General features: G+C 41.3%; 1 long non-coding RNA gene and 1 pseudogene across 1 annotated transcript; one reads left to right on the forward strand and one right to left on the reverse strand.

Moving 5' to 3' along the window:
- Positions 1-2,882: 2,882 nt before the first annotated feature.
- LOC140612006 (small ribosomal subunit protein eS12-like) lies at positions 2,883-6,608 on the reverse strand (annotated as a pseudogene).
- A 172-nt stretch (positions 6,609-6,780) lies between these two features.
- LOC140612082 (uncharacterized) lies at positions 6,781-12,711 on the forward strand. The gene is made up of 4 exons (XR_012013395.1): positions 6,781-6,965; positions 8,821-8,920; positions 11,834-11,914; positions 12,559-12,711. It is a non-coding gene; the product is annotated as an uncharacterized lncRNA (long non-coding RNA).
- Positions 12,712-13,079: the final 368 nt, after the last annotated feature.

A 13,079-nucleotide genomic window follows, 5' to 3' on the forward strand; every position in this document is an offset into this window, starting at 1 on the left:
TTGAACCTAAAGGAGTATGGGAACCCCAAGATTTATAACCAGTCAAAAATGAGCATGGACTCACTTGCAGCTGGCATCCAAAATTGGGTAGTCTTGTGAAGGACTGAGCCCTTAAACCTGAGTGTGATGCTAACCTGGAGTTCCAGGTGGTTAGTGTCAGAAGTGAATTGGGATATTCTAGTTGAAGTTGAAATACTGAGAAAGTCTTAACTATTTCTCTTGTCAGGGAAATTTTAATTACTTGATTTTAACGTTTTCTCATGGGAAGGGTTCTGTAATGAAAAAGTTGTGAAATACTGCCTTGGAAGAAATGTGGATGTAACTGAAAATCACTACCAATTACTGATAGCAGTTGGGCAGTTGGGTTAGAAATAATTATAGTTTATTACTCTATTTTTGTGATACCTTAAACTTATCTTAATGGTCTCCGCAGATTTAACTATGAAAAAAAATCTCTGGTTAGTCAAAATGACTAAATCCAAGAACTAGTTCTACATTTCAATTATAAAAGTTCTACTCATACAAATTGGAATAGGCTTTCTGACAGCCTTAATTTTATTTTATTTTTTAAGATTTTATTTATTCGTAAGAGACAGGCAGAGGGAGAAGCAGGCTCCCCTGCAGGGAGCCTGATGCGGGACTCGATCCCAGGACCCCAGGATCACAACCTGAGCCAGATGCTCAACCACTGAGCCACCCAGGTGTCTCTAACAACCTTGATTTTCAAAAAACCATGAAAGTTGTACTTGCCATAAAAGCCTTTGAACAGCCAAAATGGCATGAGGTATATGCACTTAATCGAAAGAATCCAGAACTCTGCATTTACTTTTTAAAGAGATTTTATTTATTTATTTGAGAGAGAATGAGAGCACAAGCAGAGGGAGAGGGAGAAGCAGACTCTTGCTGAGGGAGCCTGTTGCTGGGCTCAATCCTGGGACTGGGATCCTGAGCTGAGCTGAGGGCAGATGCTTAACTGAGCCACTAGGTGCCCCTGCGTTTACTTTCAACAAACAGCACAGATGGGACAGTGAACTGGAAAAGGCAGGTGCATAATATATTATCAGATGACTGCTAACTGCTGGGTGGAGATGGAACCAATTATTTTCTACAGTCCTCTTGCTTTATATACAACGCCTCAAAAAAAACATGTGAGGGCAGTAAAAGCACAGCCACCTACTGAAGCAGATGTTGATGACCCTGGTCATCGCTAAAAATTCTAAAGAGAGATTTGAGAATCGTTCTTTAAAAAGAGACTTAAAGTTACCAGTATAGCAGTTTGCCAGTTGTTGCGGTAAACTCCCAAGTATCTGATGATTTCATCTATGTGGTATAAAAAAAACATGGTATCAGTGAAGTGATAAACATATCTGAGGAATTTAAAATGCTGCAGGAGTTTCTCGGAAAGATCGTTTCTGTATAAATGATCCTTGGTCCATGGGTCAGAACTCTCAAACCTGGCCTAACAGAACGGCTTTTTTTGTTCTTTTTTTAAGTTTTGAAATTTTCCAAGTCAATTTTGTTGCAAGAATGGTAAAATAAACTCCCATATACTCTTCACCTGTATTTAACCAATTGTTCACATTTGTAGTATTTATACATGTAACTTGATGATAGCTCTCCTCTTGGTCCCCAAATATGTAAGCATATTTCTCTCTACAAGGACCCTTAGTTTGTTCCATTGTTGGTGGTGGTAACTGACCACTTGGATGGAATGATACAGAATCATTTTTTTAGTTAAATTATTGACTAATTTTATTTTACATTATGTGTAAATATGTAAAATACACATAAAATATGACCCCTTAAAGGACAGTTTTTAAGTGTACAGTTAGTGGCATTAAGTCCATTCACAGTTGTTTGCCATTATCACTGCCTTTTATCTCCAGAAATCTTTTCATCTTATAAAATGAAAGTACCCATTAAATAGTAACTCCACATTCTTTTCCACCTGCCCCAGCGCTGGCAGTCACCATTCTGCTTTGTCTCTGGTTTGGTCTATTATGTCTCATAAAAATGGAATCATACATTGTTTACCCTTTGTGACTGGTGTGTTCACTTAGCATAATGTCCTCAAGGTTTGTTCATGTTGAAGCGTGAGTCAGAATTTCCTTCCATTTTAAGTCTGAATAATACTGTATTATATATATATATATATATATATATATATATATATATATATACACACATACATATACACCATGGTTTGTTTATCCATTCATCATCTGTTGGTGGCTATTTGGGTGGCTTTTACCTTTTGGCTGTTGTGGAAATTGCTGCCATGAATAAGGGAGTGCAAATATTTCTTTGAGACCCTGCTTTCAGTTCTTTCGAGTGTATATCTAGAGGTAGAATTGTTGGATGATAGGATAAGTCTAATATTAAGGAACTGACATGCTGTTTTCCAAAACGCCTACTCCATTTTACGTTCCTACCAATAGTGCAAAGAGTTCTAATTTGTCCACAGCCACATCAACTCTTTTGTTTCTTGGATTTTGTTTTTGTTTTTTGATAGTAGCCATCCTAATGAGTGTAAGATGGTATGTCATTGTGGTTTTGACTTAGTTTTCTTATGATTAGTGATACTGAACATCTTTTCATATGCTAATTAGTGCTTTTGTTACCTTCTTGGAGAAAATGCCTATTCAAATATTTTGCCCAAGTAATTTGTTGTTGGAGTTCTGTATAAATTCTGGGTAATAACTTATCAGATAAATAATTTGCAAATACTTTTCCCATTTTTATGAATTGCCGTTTCACTCTTTATTCCCATCAAATGGTCTGGGCACCCTTGTCAAGTATCATTTGGCCATGTATACAGGGTTTGTTTCTGGGCTCACTTAACTGTCAGTCTATATGACTGTCTTTGTGCAAGCATGACACTGTTAGGAACAAGAACCAAGTTTTTTACTTGTACATTTTTCGAATTTGAAGTATTCCTCAATGACGTCCTTAGCCTGAGATTCTTTGCCATAGTTCTTAACTGCCACACAGCTTCAACCAACTACTTTATGGAGTTTCCCTCTCTGTTCAGAGGCCTACCCATTCCCCTAACTTTTTGTCATCAACCTTAATTAGGTTGATTTTGGTGGTTAGCACAAAGGGCCTCCACCAACTTGACACCCATAAGCTCATCACAGTTGGATGCCAGCACACAAAGTTGGCCTTGGTGCTTGTCTTAAGGCTTTGGCAGCTTTGCGAATTTCACATGTTAGGCCACTGTAGATGAGGGCAGTTTTCAACACCCCTTGTAAAGCAGTATTAAGGTCCATTACACTTCCAGCAGCAATGCCTTCCTCAGCCACAGTGGTGGGCTAGGGTGGAGCCCAATCTTGAGTATATCTGAAACCCCGCCTCTGAACAACTCATTGGCATGAGGAAAAGAGCAAGAGCTCAACATTGTTTTGACTACTATAGCTTTGTAAATTTTGAAATCCAGAAGTGTGAGTCTTCCAACTTTCTTCTTTTTTAAGATTGGTTTAGCTATTTGGGTTCTTTGAGGTTTCATATGAATTCTGAGGTGGATTATTCTGTTTCTTCAGTAACCATTGGGATGTTGATAGCGACTGCATTGGTTCTACGGATCACTGGGTATTATTGACATTTTAACAATATTAAGTCTTCCAGTCTATGAACACAGGATGTCTTTCTTAATATTCTCTTTCATTTCTTTGCACAACATTTCAGTGTATGTTCTATGGACATTTTCTTTGTAGTTGTGTAATTACTTATAACATCCTAAGTTATAAATATTTTTCAGTAATTTCAATCACACCATTTCTTTGTAGTCTACTTGCCTTTATGTTATTGATGTCACAAATTTTAAACCCAGTAAAAGAAGCTATGATAGTGGGTTTTATGTTTGTCCATGTATTTACCTGTACTGGAAAGATTTACATTTTTGTATGGCTTCAAGTTACTAGTGTCCTTTTAGCCTGAAAGACCACCTTTACTTTTAGCATTTCTTATAGAACTTGTTTAGTGATAGTAAATTTCCATAGCATTTGTTTATCTGAGAATGTCTTAATTTCTCCCTAATTTTTGAAGGATAGTTTTGCCAAATAGAGAATTCTTGGTTGACAGAGATTTTATTCTTGCATCACTTTAATTATATCATCCAACTGCTTCCTGGCCTTTTAAGATTGTACCGTGGGAGCCAGAGAGTGACTGACCCCTTTACTAGTAAAATACATTTTTTTGGAGGGTATCAGGTTAACCATTGTTTCCAAATCGCCTTCTCCCCACCCACAGGCACACTACTCTTCCTCTCAGGCAGAGATTGTCAGGCCAAGCTCCATACAGTATCTGTTCTAATCTTACCCTCTTGTGGTAGCAGAAGTCTTCCAGCCTCAGATGCACTGGTAGAGTGAAGTGTGGAGTAAAGTGTGGAGTAGGTTACTTGTATATAAAAGGATTGCAGAGATGTAGAGAAGTCCTGAGAGGTGGAATTGTCTAGTGTAGACATAGGCTAGAAATGTTATAAAAATGCATGTGTTTCTGTAGTGAGTTGTCTCAAGTTGGCTGATTTGGGTACCATTGAGCTACACATGCATTTTATATGTTCATTGTTTTTTTTAAAGAAAGTGGTATGTCACAGCATTACCTGTATGTCTCCTCTTAAGCAAGCCAAGTACATTAAAATGTAAAGATCTGGGGATCCCTGGGTGGCTCAGCGGTTTATCGCCTGCCTTCGGCCCAGGGTGTGATCCTGGGGTCCCGGGATCGAGTCCCACATCAGGCTCCCTGCATGGAGCCTGCTTCTCCCTCTGCCTGTGTCTCTGCCTCTTTCTCTGTCTCTCATGAATAAATAATAAAAAATCATAATAAAATATTTAAAATGTAAAGATCTGACCAAAACTTCAGGGTGATAGTTTGTAAAAGGATTTGCTTAGAAGATTTTTAAAAAACATTCTTGCTGTTGGGGCATCTGAGTGGTGCAGTTAAGTGTCCAACTCTTGGTTTTGGCTGAGGTCATGAGATCGAGCCCCCAGTTGGGCTCTGCTCAGCACAGAGTGTGCTTGAGATGCTCTTATCTCCTCTCCCTCTGTCCCTCCCCCTGTGCTCTCTTTCTCTCAAATAAATCTTCAAATAAAAACATTATTGCTGCTTTAGAGCAGGATTTGAAAGAGCAACTAGTGAAAACACTGCTCACTAGGAGATGAGGGTTTGAGTCTGTGCTCCCAGGACTAGCTCGGTTCTTACAAAGGGTGGGCCCTGGTTCTGTAGGTTCTTTCCATGGTGGAACTGCAGTTATGGGCCCTAAGACAGCTAACTAGTTATTCCTGGGGTTTATTTGACTAGAGAGCAATAGGCTTTAAATAAAATACTTTGTAAATGTCTTATGAAGATGACATGTTAAAAAGTCCGTGGACTGAAAGTAAAGAGACGGAGCTTGGTCTCCCAAAATGTGAGGATCTCTGTGGTGATGGAAATCAGAGCTCATGGGTTAAGAGTCAGGAGAGAAAAAGAGAGAGGTTATGCTTTCCTGTCCTTTGAGTTTGGAGAAGGGGTGATTTCTTTATAATTCTCTTCTTTCTTTTTTTTTTTTTTTTAATTTTTATTTATTTATGATAGTCACAGAGAGAGAGAGAGAGAGAGAGGCAGAGACACAGGCAGAGGGAGAAGCAGGCTCCATGCACCGGGAGCCCGATGTGGGATTCGATCCCGGGTCTCCAGGATCGCGCCCTGGGCCAAAGGCAGGCGCCAAACCGCTGCGCCACCCAGGGATCCCAATTCTCTTCTTTCTTGTATATGTTTTGAGAAAAGAAGTTACTTTTTTGGCTAGAGATAGTACAGAAATAGTTTGCCAGGCCAGTTCTGTGTGAGCCTGGCAGAGGTTGGTAAGCACTGGTCTTGTGAGGAACTTACATGGTAGTTGACCAGTGTAGTTGTGGACAACCCTTTCAAGCTGACCTCTTCTGAAACATATCAGGAGGAAGTAGGACCAAATTAAAGAGGTTGTGAGTTCCCAGGGGTCAAGGACCGTATCCATCTGATTGTCACCGTTCAGTTTGGTGAACTGATCTAACATATGGCACTTCACATTTTGACATTGATTGTACTTAATTCTATGAATGATGATATTGTCCCTATTTTACTGATGAAGACAAGAAATCAAGTGTACAAAGATCAAGGTTCCACTAACCTGGTAAGTGGCAGAGCCAGACTTCGAGGTCAGGTCTCCTGATTCCAGATCCCTGGCCACCTCTTTAGCTGGATCTTTTCCACATGAAGTATGTGATAGATTTTATTGTTCAGACTTTCAGTTCTTGGCTTTTATTTTCTGGCTATTTCTAAGTGTTGCTTTACTATTTTTACTGAGGAAGTCAGAAAACCTTGAGGTGGAAAAAGACATTCAGGGGTTTCCTAAGAAGTAGTGTTCACTATGAAATTTTTAAAAAAGAGAAAATCTGGTAGACTTTCAGCATAATCATGTTATCCTTAGAGTAGAATTCAGAATGAAATTGACCTCATATCAACCAGTTTTATTTTTTAAAAAATTTTAAAGCAAAACCTTATAAGTCAACCCCATAACCTAGAAGGTATTATAAGGACCGTACCATCCTGTGCATGTCTCTGCTGAAAGGGAGAGGAACTACAGCTGGCCTCATGTTTCGTGGTGTTCAGTAATCACCTATTTAGGTTTCACAATAAGCCACTGTTATCTTTCTGTAAGTGAGAAAAATGTGTTCAAAGTAAAATGACCACCCAAAGTCACTATAAGTAGCAAACTACCAATGGATCTGGAGTTCATTATTCCTGCTTCCAAAGCTTTCAGTTATTCTGCAGTGTTTTCTAGGTGAAATACTAGGATTTAAATCATTGCTTAGAATTTTTGTAGTTGTTTTGGATCTTGTTTAAACTTTGTACCATCTTCAGTGAATACCTGTGTCCATTCTTTTCCAGATTTTGCTGTTACCATTCAAGATACCATTCCATGAATAATACATGGAAGACCTCAGGACACGGTTAGTGCTAATATTCTGATGAAGGGCCTCTGAGGGTCATGGCTGGGGAATGACTGAGCTTCAGCCATACTGCTAAATAGTTTGGGGATAACCTTCTATAGATGCTCCATGCACTCATTTCTGTTAGGGCTGAGGATCCTGGGAAAAGTTTTCAATTCTGTCCACTGTTGGTTTTGATCATTGATAGGATTCATGGGCTGATGTGGCCCAGGCAGAGGCCCACCTGCAGAGACCATGGGAATCCCAAGGAAAAATTCATTGTAAGAGAAGGACCAGACTAACAGGGCAAGCCCTTCTTCTCAAGAAGATAGAATTTTGGAAGCACACTGAAGGTCATGGTATGTCCTGAGCCCACTAACATGGAAGTAGATTTGCTCTCTTGGGACCCAAGAAATGGGCTGTATGTGTGAACTGAAAACTGTGTTGATAGATGATGTAACACTGGAGTTCAAAATGTTTTGCTGTGGAATAACCCTGGTTATCCGTATGCAGAAGGAACACTCTCACCTTATAGCCCTGTAGAGTCCTGGCAGCTCCTCTGGTCAACCAACTTAGGGCATGGTGACAGGAATGAATCTCCCTCTTCAGGTCTATATGTGGAATTGTCAGGCCCGGAGCTGCAAAAGCTTGAACAGAGTGGCCATCACAACCCATATAGGATCATGTGCACCCTTAGGATTCCTAGAATATTTGAGGAGGAAGGGTTTTCCTTGAGGTAGGACTCCCTACATTTGCATAGGTGAGCATTCAAAGCCATTGAGATTCAGCTATTACTATGAAATGACTTCATTTGTACTTATGGCTGATAAGGCTACAAAAGTTTTCCTTTCTGCTGCATTTTAAAATGGGTAAATGAACAGGATTTTTGAGACACCCAGGAAAGCAATCAGTTAGTATAGCTTGTATCATCATTAAGGACTGGTTGATCCCCACGTGGCCCATTGTCTGTACTCCGCAATTCCCATAGCCACTCTGGTGTCATGTCATGCTACTCTTCCCTTCACTTGCTCCACTCCAGCGCCCACTGGCCAGCTTCCCTTTCTTCCTGTACACCCAGCTATTCCCAGTCTGGATCACATTTTCCTGCCCTGTCTTCTCAAATATCCACCAACCTTGTTCTCTCACTCCTTTGGTCTCTGTTCAAATGTCACCTTATCTGTGACACCTTGCCTGGCTTTCTTATATGAGGAAGCAACACCTGTCCCTCACTTAATTTTTCCCTGAAGTGCTTTGCACCATCTAACTTACTATATAATTACTTGTTTGTTATTGAGTACATCCTCCCTGTTAGAGTGGGAGCTCCATGAGGGCAGGAACTCCATCTGTTTTATTTATTGATGTATCCCCAGCAAGCAGAACAATGCCTGTCACATCATACACACTCTGTAAACTTGCTTCATTAATGGCCCTTACTACGTCCTTTCTTCATTAATCAATTCATTGAACACTGAGCCCTGTAGGTGCTGGATATGCTGAATAGCAGAGAACCAAAGAGGAGCTTCTTCCCTTTAATTAGGTCACAATGTGAGGAAGAACACAGAAAAGCAAATTTAACTTATTTCTTAATAAGAAATGCATTATGGTGGGCTTACTAGGAGTACAGCTGGAGGAGATCAAGAAAAACCATGCAGGAGGCAGTGTTGAGGGCAAGGATGATTATGATGGTGAACATTTATTGAGTGCTTACTCTCCACTAAGCAAATTAAATATGGTATCATTTAAGGCTGTTAACAGTTTTATGACATAAATGTTGGTATTACCTTTATCTTAAGGATGCAGAAACAAGCTCAGAAAGGACCAAGGTCATAGCTAGTACTTGGAGCTGAGGTTCAAATTTGGCTTTTTCTGGTTCTAGGTTTCAAGCTTTAACTCTGTGCTGGGCAGACAAGCAGGGAAGACATTGAGCAGAAGAAACAATATATCCCAAGGATTGAAACCCTACCATGTGTATTCAGGTAACTGCAGAGATTCCAGGAAGAGGAATGTACAACACTTAGAAGGTGGCCTTAGTGGCCACAGGTTTTCATACCTGTGCCTGATTCCTTTCTGTTTCCTTCTTCCGGAGTAGCTTGCTTTTGCTACTGTATTTGTCTTCTGAATATGCTTTGATCTGAAGGAAAAATTTCATGATTGAAGCAGGGGGGTTGACTATGTAGTTGTAATAGCTCTGATGGGAGACAGTTTTTGAGTAGGATAGTAATTTTGAGAATGAAGAGACAACAAATAGGAAGATCTTCAGAGAAAGAATTGCTAGAACTTGTTCCACATTTCACTGTCAGTCAGAGAAGGAGGATGGGGTACTATTAGTGAGGGCAGAGCATATAGGGGAAAGCCCGATGGGACTGGTGAAGATGAAGAGTAAGGGTGATGATCTGAAGTACCTGTGGCTCACTGAGCCAGGGAGATGACCCTTGCTGGTCTGGATATATAAGGCTGGAGCTCCAAGTGGAGTCACAGAGCTGACAGACATCAGCTACTAGGTATTTCTTTAAATTGCTGCCAAGAGGGTGCCCGGGTGGCTCAGCGGCTTAGCACCTGCCTTCAGCCCAGGGTGTGATCCTGGAGTCCTGGGATCGAGTCCCACATCAGGCTCTCTGCATGGAGCCTGCTTCTCCCTCTGCCTGTGTCTCTGCCTTTCTCTGTGTCTCTCATGAATAAATTTTAAAAATCTTAAGAAAAAAAGATCTGTCTTAAAAAAAATAATAATAAATTGCTGCCAAGAAAGATAAGCAATAGACTTGGTGTGGAACCTTTGGGAATGCCGGATGTGAATGCTAGGAATCTTCTCAATACTGACATATTTGGAGGGATATTTGTTGTTTTCAGATCATTAGTTGTGACATCATCAGACACATATGTCTAAACCATTCAGGAAGGTTTTTGAAATTTTCTTGTCTTAAAGTATCTGAGAACATAAGGTCTCCTGGTACCATTTTTTTCTGTAGAAATCTAAGCAAAATGGCATCCCCCTTCAGCCAACCCAGCTGTTTTTTCCCAGTGATGTCCACAACCCATCTGGAGTCATAGCCACAGTGATCACCCTTATCCATGAAATGTGATCAGAAACTTGATATAGACCCATTTCAGGCCAGCCTTCTCCCCAGCTCACAGTACTAAGTGTCCAGGTGAAACCCAGCCAGGCCCCAAGACTGTTACCCCTATAGGAGCCCTTAATTTCAGAATGGTAGCTAGCACAAAGCACACTGGTAGTGAGGATCTTGGTTGCAGACCTTCTCCAAGTGCCCATGTGCACAAAGGCTAAATCTATACACAGGAGGACCCAGGGAATAGGGCCAAGGTAAGATGGAGAGCCCCAGCCACTCATTATCTTTGTTCTCCCTTCCTTGATCAACAGTGTCCTGGGTTCTCGTTGAGAAGGCAGGGGGGAGAATGAATTTGCCTCAGACCACATCCCAGCTCAGGTAGCATAGGGCTATGGTGTTATTAAAGTTGGGGAGGGAGTGGGACTCTTCATGGTGGTCTTCTTTTCATCTGTTCACTCACGGACATATTGAGATCACTTACGTAGCAGGATGGGAACAAGAATGGAAGTGGCAAGAGAGGGTGCTTTGGGGTCATATGACCCCAAGTCCTCTTCCCCTTCTGTCATCCATGGGCTATGTGGTCTAGGGCAAAAGTCTCTTCAACTCGCTAAGCCCTGGTTTCCTTCTCCTTGAAGGCATTGATGCCCACTGCACAGAGAAGTCATGGGGATGGAAGTGCTCAGAAGGATGCCCAGCACACAATAGGTAGCTCATTAGGTGAGGCTACCTCATTGTGAATATTTTTCAGTTTTCTATGTGCTTTTAATCTCACTGCTTAATTTAGCATTGCACTTGGTGGTGTGTGGCTTTATATTTCCTTTACCTCAGCTAGCAATAGTATAAGGATTGCATGCCCAGGCTCCAGAATTTGCTTAGACCTAGCCTTGAATCCTGGCTCCTCCAGCACTTGACTTTGCATAAGTAACTTTACTGATTGATTCCTGTGGGGATATGATGGCACCCTATCTCCCTTATAGAGCAGTTGTTAGAAGGAAGTAAGGTCATGCATGGGAACTGCTTGGTATATGGTAAAAATGAAGTGTTGGTATTCATCTTGTGAATATAATCACCCTGAGAAGGCATATGCTTATTCCAAAATTGAGTACTTGCCATTGTTCAAAATATTTAACAAATCTTGACATTATCTTCAGAGTTCTTTGAATGCCTGTAATGGTAAGAAAATTCAAAAAGAGCAGTTTTGGGGGAAGTTTGATAAGATATTCAAAGGCAAATCTGCTGGTTGACATGACTGGTGGATTAAAATAATTATCCTTCCAGTCAAACACATTGTGTTTCTTGTAACCCATGCACGCATCCAGGAGAGGCCTTCCAGCAGTGTGGGCAGCAGCTCATGCAGCCTCCAGAGGCACAACTTGGATCCTTACCCACTTGGTCCTGTGTGGTTCTCACATTATTATTATTTTTTGATTGGAAAGTGAAAAATGCCCATGGTTAAAAAAGAAACATTTCAAAGGATAAGAGTAAAAAATCTCCCTACCACATAGAGGCAATCTACAGTTTTCACTGTCTTCTGTGCGTGTATGTAGTTATATGTGCTCCCTTTCAAAACAGCAAATGGGGGCCCAGCAGGTACAGTGCTCTGCACCTTTTTCTTCGCACTCACAAAGCTCCCCTGAGGGCATGACTTTCAAGGACTGCCCTCTACAGAGAGGCACCAGCTATAGAAGAAATAATGCCCAAGGAAGGCCTTTGGGACTCCCCAGATACTTAAACAACAATGTGGCGTGTAACTGTCCCTACTCCTTACTCTGAAATTCCCATTTGTACGCTCTCATTTCAGTCATTTTCCGTTTACTTCTATAGCCAGCACTAAGGGTTGGACTTCTTTTGGAGGAAGAGAGAGAGGGGAAGGAAAGGAAGAGGAGAAGGAGAAGAGAAATAGAGGTAAGTGGGGAGAGGAGGAGGGAGGGGTCAGGTCTTTCACTCATGGCTGTCTAGTGGCTATGGCTTGAACTGTGTCCCCTCAAAATTCATATGTTGAAGTTGACCAGAATGTGACTTTATTTGGATAAAGGGTCATTGCTGATGTAATTAGTTAAGTTAGGTCATACTAAAATAGGGCAGATCTCTACTCTAGAATGACTGGTGCACTTACAAGAAGGGGACACACAGGGAGAACATTGGGAAGATGAAGACAAAGATCAGGGTGACGTTTCTATAGGCCAAGGACACCAAAGCTTGCCAGCAAAGTGCCAGAAACTAGGAGAGAAGCATGAATAGAACCAACCCTGCTGACAGCTTGGTCTTAGATATCCAGCCTCCGGAACCATGAGACAATCAATGTCTATTGTTTAAGTTTCACTCCAACCCCAATTTGTGGTGCTTTGTTAGGGCAGCCCTCGCTGACTAATGCTCTAGTAAAAGACAAACTGCTAGCATGAACCTCCCAGGTCAGCAGAGGAGGCTCAACATTTAGCAGGAATGTTTGGATTCTGGCACCAATGTGTTCCTCACCTCCAGTGTTGGTTGGTCCCCATCTAGTGAGGTTTTTTTTTTTTTTTAAGATTTTATTTATTTATTCATGACAGACACACACAGAGAGAGGCAGAGACACAGGCAGAGGGAAAAGCAGACTTCATGAAGGAAGCCTGATGTGGGACTCAATCCGGTGGGACTCCAAGATCACACCCCAAGCCAAAGGCAGACACTCGACTGCTGAGCCACCCAGGTGTCCCTCTATTGATTCTTCGTAAGTTTTCCATTTTCCACTAGGGGCCTGAGCAATAATAACAAATGCTAGATAAACCGAAGGCAAGACTTAAAACTAGAACTTTCAGCCACCCCAAGATTGCTTCCCAAAATCTCTGGACCAGATGGACAGGTAAACGCTTACCCATGGACTTGTAGTGCCAGCAACTCCCAGACTCAATGTAAAGGTGTTCGCCACTAGAGAAGCAGCATACTGGGTGCTTACCAGGACTGAAGCCCACACTGGAGCAGGGTCAATTTACTATGGAGCAAGATTCCTATTATGCTCTGAATAATGGAAAAAAAGCTCTCTGTAAAATGGAAGCCACAACTTTCTTAAGATGGAATTGCTATCTACAGG

This window comes from Canis lupus, chromosome 20, assembly GCF_048164855.1.
Source record: "Canis lupus baileyi chromosome 20, mCanLup2.hap1, whole genome shotgun sequence".
Lineage (NCBI taxonomy): Eukaryota > Metazoa > Chordata > Mammalia > Carnivora > Canidae > Canis > Canis lupus.